The sequence below is a fragment of the Nematostella vectensis genome, chromosome 4, assembly GCF_932526225.1.
Source record: "Nematostella vectensis chromosome 4, jaNemVect1.1, whole genome shotgun sequence".
In the NCBI taxonomy this organism is placed as follows: Eukaryota; Metazoa; Cnidaria; class Anthozoa; order Actiniaria; family Edwardsiidae; genus Nematostella; species Nematostella vectensis.
In genome coordinates this window covers 5558448-5570719 of record NC_064037.1, presented here as the reverse complement: position 1 = coordinate 5570719, position 12272 = coordinate 5558448, and positions in this window count along the sequence as shown.

Here is a 12272-nt window from a genome sequence, read left to right as displayed (position 1 = left end):
GAGTAAAATAAAGCAATTTAATGTTTGATATTAGAAGGGCAGAGAAATGTGATTTTTCGGATTGATATTTCGAGATTTTACATTTCCCTCTATACAAAAGTCTCATCAAATAACGCAGAGATCTACTGAATGCTTATTATTTACCCGTCATCTTAGGAATTTGGTTGGTTTGTCTTCCCTTCATAAAGTTATTTCGCTCAGTTGCATTTATAAACAAAGCCTTACAGAACAAACGCCAGGCAATGGGGTTTGGGCTGTTGAATATCTTTCGCTTTTCCCTTAGGTGAGGGGCTAGTTTGATTATCCGAGTTCTTTTATTATCAAATGACAAACTTCGAAAGCCATGATAAGCAAACCCCGTAATACATCATACTTACCAAATAATTCTTGCTGCTCGCTCGAGCAATTATAATTCCGTTTTCTTGGAGCAAGTAGCGTGATGTAGAGAAATAACATGTACGCGTCATTGTGTCAGCCTCTTGTTTTGTGACCTGTAGGAGTTTTATGTCACACTTTCGTTGTGTGACAAGTAGGCGTCATCTTGTAACACTATCGTTGTTTGAAATAAGAGCATCATTGTATTAATCTCTAGTTTTGTGACGTGAGTTACATCAATGTGTCTCGCGCTTGTTGCGTGTCATGTAGGCGTCACTGTGTTACACTATCGTTTTGTGACATACGAGCATTGTTGCGTTACGGTCTCGTTGCGTGACACGTAGGCGTCACTGTGTTATGCTATCGTTTTGTGACGTACGAGCATCATTGTGTCACGCTCGCGTTGCATGACATGTAGGCGTCATTGTGTCACGCCCAGACTACGTGACACGCTCATCCTAATGGTAGTTATCAATGCCAAGTGCCTTGGCCTCTTCTGTTTGCGTGTTTTCCGTGTCCTCCTCTCCTATTGTCAGAAACTGGTACGATTTGTGAGTGGGAAGCACCCTTAGTGCATTTTTTGTATGTCCCTTTCGATTAATGGCTTGGTGGGCGTTTCTTCGTGCTCCTTGGCCCTCGTATTTTGTCGACTTGAATGAATCGAAGTAGTTCTTTTTAAAGCGCTCTTGTAAATGCTCTTGTACAGTCAATGGTTCCAAATAAAATGAGGTGTGTGGGTTTTTTTAAATTAAAACGTGAAGCATGATGAATTCAGTAAAAAGCCAATCAGAGCACGTGATTTGTGGATACCGGACGTCCTCGACCACAACCTCCCAAATCGTGTAATTGTTGTTAAATTGTGGTATCATATGGAAAAAGCATAGTATTTGAAGATGATCCCTTAATAAGAAATTACCCATTACCAATGTAACCGTCGGAACTTGACGTTAAGAACCGTGCGGTTACGAAAAATGTAGAAACAAATGCAATACTGAAAGCAAAACTATCAGGTTCTGGCACTAGCCAAAAAGTAGGCAAAAATAAATGGAATGAAACGAAAACGATCGAGCGAAAGGCAACGTGAGAACGAATACATGATGCAAGGCATGGACTTATAAGGATTTATTAAAAAATTAAATAATAAAGTTTAAGTGATAACAAACATAGTCAAATCCCGAGAAAAGGTAACCTAAACCAAAGGCTAGTTTTAAAAACCAAAGTACTTACAACCGGTAAATCAAACTGAACACAACTGGCATGACAGGCCCGTACGGACAGCGCTCTAAGCTTGTAGCTTATCTCTGCTGACTGTCTTCCCTGAGCAACTGCATTTCTCGCTCCCGCATCACGCCTCGCAAGCAATGCGTCACCTTTGCTCAACGGTACTAAAAAAAACTAACAGATACTGTAAAAACAGCCGCTTTTATACTCGCTTGGGGACGCGCATTTTTCTAGGGACGCTTACATTTACTACTGCTCATATTACTCAGCGTCCATTGTCCTGTCAAATTTAGAAACTAATCTTCCTGGGAAATGGTAAAAGGACGCTAAACTTAAGTCAATTATCACTATCAAGCTATTGATACTAATCTAAAGGAATTTGAAACATGTTGAAAGTAAATTCCTAAACGTGTACGGATCGAATTAGAATCACGTTTGAGAAACAATCCGTAAAATACGTAAAACAATTATAATCGCAATCCAAAAATCGCTTACTTAAAATCTTTGCAAAATCTAAAATAACCAAAAATACCACCCGGTCACACCAAATTTCTGGCCGCCAACGGGGGGGGGGGGGGGGGGGGGGGGGGGTTGCATCCATTTCACTTACCGTAAAGAAGACTTTCCCCGAGCCCGCGATACCGATGTAACGTTTTGTTGCAACACTACGAATTCGCACGATACTCGGGCCATACCGTAAAGAAGACTTTCCCCGAGCCCGCGATACCGATGTAACGTTTTGTTGCAACACTACGAATTCGCACGATACTCGGGCCATACCGTAAAGAAGACTTTCCCCGAGCCCGCGATACCGATGTAACGTTTTGTTGCAATACTACGAATTCGCACGATACTCGGGCCATACCGTAAAGAAGACTTTCCCCGAGCCCGCGATACCGATGTAACGTTTTGTTGCAACACTACGAATTCGCACGATACTCGGGCCATACCGTAAAGAAGACTTTCCCCGAGCCCGCGATACCGATGTAACGTTTTGTTGCAACACTACGAATTCGCACGATACTCGGGCCATACCGTAAAGAAGACTTTCCCCGAGCCCGCGATACCGATGTAACGTTTTGTTGCAACACTACGAATTCGCACGATACTCGGGCCATACCGTAAAGAAGACTTTCCCCGAGCCCGCGATACCGATGTAACGTTTTGTTGCAATACTACGAATTCGCACGATACTCGGGCCATACCGTAAAGAAGACTTTCCCCGGGCCCGCGATACCGATGTAACGTTTTGTTGCAACACTACGAATTCGCACGATACTCCATTTGTTGTTCCCCTGACGTAGAGAGCAATTCGGTCAGATTATAAGCAGGCGAGCGCGTACAAGTACAGCCTTCAGGTAGTCCTTTTGTTGATATTTTGCTTGAGGGAGGGGATAGGGGGCGCTTATTGGTGAAGAAAAATATTTTTTTGATTATAGTAAGATAAGTCAATGGCAAAACGATCTGGGTTTTTATTTGCCAAGATTTTTAAGGACGGTTTTTAAATTGCACTATGTCCAGGGGCGTGTCTAGAGAAAAACGCAGGGTGGGGTTCAGGGTAGTAATATATACTCGGCCACGAATCAATAAAGTCCAAGTCGGCACCTTAAGCTCTGGTAATAGGTCACTAGAAAATCAACCGTCTTCTTAACTACCAAAGACGGGGTCAGCCGGAGTCGAACCCATCTGGTCACATGAGCAGGGTGTGGTCCGAACCCCTCGCTTCCCCTCCCCCCTTCCTCTTGGACACGCGCCTGATGTTCGAGATGCGTGGAATCCCTAGGAGCCTGTCGTACAAAGCCTGATTTAAGTTATCCAGACAGCACTTATCTATGCTTGATGCAAGTGGCAATACAAACGAAATACACTCCCGTGTGTATGTTATCAGGGTGTAAGTGTAAGGGGGACGGAGGGGTTTTTGTGTGATATGACTAAAACCATGTCAGGGTTATGAGATAATATTGTTTTACTCACCATATCTATCCACCTTCTTATGGTCAATACTGCCCCGCACCTCCCCCCTGGTAGCACAACTAAATGGTATCCTGTGCGACAAAATATCTTGACCCGGGTGGTGATAGTCGGGATTTTGATAAGAAGAATAAGTCGGGTCGGTATGCGGACAGATGTCTCTTGCACATCGTTGGATTTATTTGAGTTGATTGGGCTTTCATTTGGCGCGGGGTTTGGTGATTTCCCAAGAATAGTCAGCATCAAAACACTTGCCATTATCTGCGATGGCATGAAAAATCCAAGCAATCAGGTAACTAATTAAGGATGTATCATACAGTACATCTTCAAAGAGTCCTTCAGTCTGTTTCTGTCTCTCCGTCTTTGCCCGTCTGTTTGTACGTTCGTCCAGTCTGCAGGGCCGTAGCAAGGAGGACACGAAGGGCATGTGCCCCCCTTTCAAAAAGAAAAAGGAAATGACCAGTAGGGGGGTGGCTGTACCCCCAATATTTTCTTAATGTTTCTTTGTGCCCCCCCCCCCACCACCACCACCACCACTCCCCCCAACCCACCCAATCTTACGGGTTCTGCTACGGCTCTGAGTCTGTCTGCCTGTCTGTCCGTCGAGTGGTACGTCCGTCCTCTACGCCTGTTTTTCCATTTGTTTCTGCATTTTCTTCCATACGTTGGTTCGTCTGTCTGCTCATCTTACGGTCTGATAGTCTGCCTGTTCCTCGATTTGTTTGGTCATCCGCCTGGTGGTAAAGATGGTCTGTCTGTCTGCCCGTCTGTCTGTCGATCTGTCCTCTTGTCTGTCTGTGCGTGGGTTTGTTCGTTTGTCCTTCAGTCTATCTGCTTGACCGACTAGACTAGAAGTTTGTTATACATAAATTTATCCTAGCTGCCAGAAGAAATGTTTTATGATAATGATCTATCCCTCCTTATTACCATAGCACAACGATCATGTGATTTCCCGGGGCTTTCACTTAGTTTAGTAAGTGGCAACACATAACATAATATTATCTGTCGTTTTCAATGCGCTATTGTGAATGGAAAGTGTTTTTGTAAAAACAAATGCTTTATGCATTTCATGTGATACAGGTTTTCTCGGTTCGAAAAAAGCAAATATTATAGCAGTTTTCCCGTGTTTTTCAAGGCATTACCCGCTCTATTTATCGTATTTTAAACTGTTCAAACTGAAATTTCACGTAAAGCAAAATAGGAGGAGGAGGTCTGGGAACGAGAATTGATATTCGCTCTTGAGAAGTGAATCGAAGGTCGATTAATCTTTGCCCTCTAAAGCATCAACAATGTGAGGCAAAGAAGCCGTTGCAAAGTTAGTATTTTTGTAGGGGAGAGCGCGGGGAGAGCGCAGGCATAGATTATATACAAAGAGTTTTAGAAGTGGTGACTTTCCAACAAGGAAAGAGGTGGGGAGTAGGGGAAAGGGTGTACCCCTAGACACTCGCCGCTCAAAAGAACATGTGACGAAATTCGAACCAAGCCTGCGTTGCATTGTGGTCGACAGGCGGCATTTAATAAGGGTGTGAGGTTAACGTAGACGACGTTTGAAGAAATAAAATGCAACTCTGCAAAAATAAGATGCCAATACTTTAGGTCGATAGGTTTGTTTAAAAAAAATAGGAAATATAAGCTGTAGCTCCTTTACCATAAGAATCTGTAATGGGTTTCAAATTCTCAAGCATTTATGCATTTTTAAACTATTGTAGACTCAATTTAATTTGCCAACTCTGGTTAATTTCTGCTTATATTTTTTTCTTTTTACTTCTCCAAGGAATAACTTCGGTGACGATTTAAGTGACATTTTCATCAACAGGGGTATGGAAAAAAGCTTGGAAAATCAATAAGATAATCCAAATTGACGATGGTAAATATATGATAACATGGATAGATTCTTGTAATGTCGGGGTAACCTGCAAGTATTTCTATTTTGTTTTGTAAAATTATCCATTTTAGCATGGGGAGGGGGCTTGGCGTTAACCATACGATAGTTAATATGCTCTATGGAACATTCGATGTTGAGACGCTTTCAGTATGCTATGGATCTTGAACTTTTTTTCCATTCCCTATCTTTGCTTAGAGGAAATGACATGCACTTTTCGAGAACCTAATACCTGTAATATTGCCATTTAATATGCAACCTCAATTGCAGAGGCAAAAGGCTACTGTGGGTAAAATGTTTAGCTTGAAAACGTTTGTTTCCATAATTGCTTGCTACATTTTTGAAGTGGAAAAGCGCACAAGAAAAAGAAAACATTTCGAAGTTTGCTTTTATCTGCATGTTTGTGCTCTCTCGTTTCACACCATGACATCACTAAAGAGACTTTAAAGTCTCGATATAAGGAGTATGGCGAACTCCCGCCTAGCAAGATAACACCGAAAGCTTTATTTCATTTTAGTACGAAAAGAATCTCACTATTATCCTAGTATTAGAATATTACCCTTGACTAATGATACACTCATACTCTCTTGGTATAGATAACGTAACTCTTATAGTTTCTAAGGAAGCGGTTTTTAAAGTATCCCGATTATATTAAGGCTGTGTGTAATTTATGCTTTGCAAGCTGGGATTCGATCATCATATTGATGCCGCTGCATATGGCGTTTTGTGTCAAAGGCAAAGGTCTGTTTCGTGAACAAAAATAAACTGATCAAAACAGAATCACTAAGGCGATGTCCAGAGGTGACTGTTCGAGTAATCCCTGGCGCGAATCACCCTGACCCCACTCCCCTCATTAGCCAAAAACGGATAGAAATATCGCCATATTGATGAAACCTTTGCACATGATATCTATACCTGACCCCCTACGCTAACCCTTAGCTACGCGTATACGTCTCCCACGGGATAATTTTTTACTCTTCTTTGTCGACACCTAATGCTCAATGCTTGTAGGGGTGGGGTGGGGAAATTGCGTTGCGGTCCCTACGCCACCCCCTACCTACATGCCTACCCCTCCCACCGGATAATTTTGTACTCTTCTTTTCGACAATTCATTCGGGTTTCCACACGTTCCACTCATTTATACACACAGACCCCTTGGTCTGTTTTGCAATAATAGCCCTACATTATGTTGTTTGGATTTGTTTACAAAACTAGCAATTACAGTTTCTGCCTTTAAATTATTTTTTATTGTCCCTGATGATTTTTAATAATGTGATTTCCCGTCTTTCGCCGCGAGCCATTATCTGTATTAAGAAAAAAAAAGAAACATTTTTTGGCAAATGTCTCAAGACAAATAAACGAACTACTTCTTATTAGTCGTTTTATGTTCACCAGTGACGGATCCTTTCGTCTATTATTTGCAGTAGACTTTCGGTTTTTCTTCCTTAAGCTCTTAAATCTTTCACTAGCGGCTTAGATTGCACTTTGGCAATATTAGACTTTCTTTAATCGAATTTGAGATATTTTGCCATTGCGGCTGTGTAAACTAAAGCCATACACTTTATAAAACATATGAAGCTAATATGTGGTTTCACTAGGAACCTCTATGTCTGAAGAGCTTTCAAGAGATTTCGTGAATAGCGAGATTTGCGATTGTCTATTTTTCACGAAACAACAATAACCTTAGCCTTATCAAAAGCCAATATAACTTCAATCTCTTCTTTTTATATTTTGCCTTTCAAAAAATAATTTTAAAAATAAAACACTACAGCTTTAAACTAGTTCCATTTCCCCGTTGTATCTTATGATTTACAGATCGCATAGAGTGTTTGGTTTCGTGAATAGCGAGATTTGCGATTGTCTACTTTTCACGAAACAACAATAACCTTAGCCTTATCAAAAGCCAATATAACTTCAATCTCTTCTTTTTATATTTTGCCTTTCAAAAAATAATTTTAAAAATAAAACACTACAGCTTTAAACTAGTTCCATTTCCCCGTTGTATCTTATGATTTATAGATCGCATAGAGTGTGTGATTTCACTTTGAACCGGGCCTTTACTTTTATCGCAAAACAGTAGTGTCATCTTCGTTTGTTAATCTACCCTTCTACCGGTGCCTAGTTCAGCCATTTGTTTCATCGCCACGAAAACCCAGCGTGTAGATGCACTGAAACCATCCTCTTTCCAAGTAATCGCTCATGTTCGATAAAAAGCGACACAAAACCGAAACGCTCAGTCAAAATGATCAGTCGATTACAGAACAAGATAAAGGGACAGTGTGTAGATTTGAGTGAGTTTCATCCTTGAGTCCCGTAAGTTGTTATCTTGATAAGCTCCGGGTAAAGATTGCTCGATACACTCGCAAATAGCGAATCGTCTCTCCTTCAGCGACGCACTAGAGGTATCTACAAATGTCACAAATGAAGCAGCTCTTTTGCACTCATCCCCATCAACACTGTTATGATTTATCTCGAAACTGTCGTTTGTCAATAAAGAGGACTTCTTTCTTATGGATGTGTCATTTCTATGTGGCTTTTGCTGATCAATGTGAACCACTTTATCCTTTTTCCTTTGGAAAAATCCCAATATCTTTCTTACGTTCGCCATTGCACTTTAGTAACAAGAGTGATGAGTAAGGCTTAGCTCGTCCCCTTCACGAAGATTGATTTTCTTCTACCGCTTATAGCACAACACTCAATTATCTAGACGTGTTTCAACAATATTCATCCAACCTGTCAAAAATTGCTGTTTTAGGTGCTTGTAATGAGTCTAGATGTTTTCAAACTCTATGTTTGCAGTCATATATCAGACTAATAAGGTTTTAGGAATGACGCAATAAGAAAAAAAAATCATTGTGCCCGAGGTGAAGTTTTTTTTTACTAGAATTTTCTAAGATTATACCCGCTACACTGTCTAATATCTGATTTGATATTCATCAATTCATGCCAAAAAAACGCATTAAACCCATCCACTTATGTGCTTGGAAAGACACTATGTTTCCATTATGATTGTTTATATTTTAGGAGTTGAAAAGAAGAGGCAAGACATGAAAGTGTGACGGAGGAGTTTATTTACTTTCTTCGAGTCAAGAATAGCTTTTCTAGAAGGTGGAAGGGAGGAACTATCGATTTTCATTTTCACGTTGGTTGCGGACTGTAGTTGTTTTTTCATTATTTATATTTTTATCTATTAAGGTTAAATAGACTAATGATACATCATACAGTACAGAACAGTGCGCACAACAGTACAAAACAGTACGCACAACAGTACAGAACAGTGCACACAACAGTACAGAACAGTGCACACAACAGTACAGAACAGTGTGCACAACAGTACAGAACAGTGCACACAACAGTACAGAACAGTGCGCACAACAGTACAGAACAGTACGCACAACAGTACAGAACAGTACACACAACAGTACAGAACAGTACGCACAACAGTACAGAACAGTGTGCACAACAGCACAGAACAGTACGCACAACAGTACAGAACAGTACGCACAACAGTACAGAACAGTGTGCACAACAGTACAGAACAGTGCACACAACAGTACAGAACAGTGCGCACAACAGTACAGAACAGTACGCACAACAGTACAGAACAGTACGCACAACAGTACAGAACAGTACACACAACAGCACAGAACAGTGTGCACAACAGTACAGAACAGTGCGCACAACAGTACAGAACAGTGCACACAACAGTACAGAACAGTGCACACAACAGTACAGAACAGTGCACACAACAGTACAGAACAGTACACACAACAGTACAGAACAGTGTGCACAACAGTACAGAACAGTGCGCACAACAGTACAGAACAGTACCCACAACAGCACAGAACAGTACACACAACAGCACAGAACAGTACGCACAACAGCACAGAACAGTACGCACAACAGTACAGAACAGTACGCACAACAGTACAGAACAGTGTGCACAACAGCACAGAACAGTACACACAACAGTACAGAACAGTACACACAACAGCACAGAACAGTGCGCACAACAGTACAGAACAGTACACACAACAGTACAGAACAGTTAGCACAACAGTACAGAACAGTACACACAACATTACAGAACAGTGCACACAACAGTACAGAACAATACGCACAACAGTACAGAACAGTGCACACAACAGTACAGAACAGTACGCACAACAGTACAGAACAGTACGCACAACAGTACAGAACAGTACGCACAACAGTACAGAACAGTGCACACAACAGTACAGAACAGTGTGCACAACAGTACAGAACAGTACGCACAACAGCACAGAACAGTACGCACAACAGTACAGAACAGTGCGCACAACAGCACAGAACAGTGTGCACAACAGTACAGAACAGTGTGCACAACAGTACAGAACAGTGCGCACAACAGCACAGAACAGTGTGCACAACAGTACAGAACAGTGCACACAACAGTACAGAACAGTGTGCACAACAGCACAGAACAGTACGCACAACAGTACAGAACAGTGCGCACAACAGCACAGAACAGTGTGCACAACAGTACAGAACAGTGCGCACAACAGTACAGAACAGTACACACAACAGTACAGAACAGTCCACACAACAGTACAGAACAGTGCGCACAACAGTACAGAACAGTGCACACAACAGTACAGAACAGTGTGCACAACAGTACAGAACAGTACGCACAACAGTACAGAACAGTACACACAACAGTACAGAACAGTACACACAACAGCACAGAACAGTGCGCACAACAGTACAGAACAGTACGCACAACAGTACAGAACAGTTAGCACAACAGTACAGAACAGTACACACAACATTACAGAACAGTGTACACAACAGTACAGAACAATACGCACAACAGTACAGAACAGTGCGCACAACAGTACAGAACAGTACGCACAACAGCACAGAACAGTACGCACAACAGTACAGAACAGTACGCACAACAGTACAGAACAGTACACACAACAGTACAGAACAGTGCGCACAACAGTACAGAACAGTACGCACAACAGTACAGAACAGTACGCACAACAGTACAGAACAGTACGCACAACAGTACAGAACAGTGTGCACAACAGTACAGAACAGTGTGCACAACAGTACAGAACAGTGTGCACAACAGCACAGAACAGTGTGCACAACAGCACAGAACAGTACGCACAACAGCACAGAACAGTACGCACAACAGCACAGAACAGTACGCACAACAGTACAGAACAGTACGCACAACAGCACAGAACAGTACACACAACAGTACAGAACAGTGCACACAACAGTACAGAACAGTGCACACAACAGTACAGAACAGTGTGCACAACAGTACAGAACAGTGCGCACAACAGTACAGAACAGTGCACACAACAACAGTACAGAACAGTACACACAACAGTACAGAACAGTGCGCACAACAGTACAGAACAGTACGCACAACAGTACAGAACAGTACGCACAACAGTACAGAACAGTCACACAACAGTACAGAACAGTACACACAACAGTACAGAACAGTGTGCACAACAGTACAGAACAGTGCACACAACAGTACAGAACAGTACACACAACAGCACAGAACAGTGCACACAACAGCACAGAACAGTACACACAACAGTACAGAACAGTACACACAACAGTACAGAACAGTGCGCACAACAGTACAGAACAGTGCACACAACAGTACAGAACAGTGCACACAACAGCACAGAACAGTACACACAACAGTACAGAACAGTACGCACAACAGTACAGAACAGTACGCACAACAGCACAGAACAGTACACACAACAGTACAGAACAGTGCACACAACAGTACAGAACAGTGCACACAACAGTACAGAACAGTGTGCACAACAGTACAGAACAGTGCGCACAACAGTACAGAACAGTGCACACAACAACAGTACAGAACAGTACACACAACAGTACAGAACAGTGCGCACAACAGTACAGAACAGTACGCACAACAGTACAGAACAGTACGCACAACAGTACAGAACAGTACGCACAACAGTACAGAACAGTACACACAACAGTACAGAACAGTGCGCACAACAGTACAGAACAGTACACACAACAGTACAGAACAGTACGCACAACAGCACAGAACAGTACGCACAACAGCACAGAACAGTACACACAACAGTACAGAACAGTACGCACAACAGCACAGAACAGTACGCACAACAGTACAGAACAGTGCGCACAACAGTACAGAACAGTACGCACAACAGTACAGAACAGTACGCACAACAGCACAGAACAGTACGCACAACAGTACAGAACAGTGCGCACAACAGTACAGAACAGTACGCACAACAGTACAGAACAGTACACACAACAGTACAGAACAGTACGCACAACAGCACAGAACAGTACGCACAACAGTACAGAACAGTGCGCACAACAGTACAGAACAGTGTGCACAACAGTACAGAAAGTACACACAACAGTACAGAACAGTACACACAACAGTACAGAACAGTGTGCACAACAGTACAGAACAGTGCACACAACAGTACAGAACAGTACACACAACAGCACAGAACAGTGCACACAACAGCACAGAACAGTACACACAACAGTACAGAACAGTACACACAACAGTACAGAACAGTGTGCACAACAGTACAGAACAGTGTGCACAACAGCACAGAACAGTGTGCACAACAGCACAGAACAGTACGCACAACAGCACAGAACAGTACGCACAACAGCACAGAACAGTGCACACAACAGTACAGAACAATACGCACAACAGTACAGAACAGTGCACACAACAGTACAGAACAGTACGCACAACAGTACAGAACAGTGTGCACAACAGTACAGAACA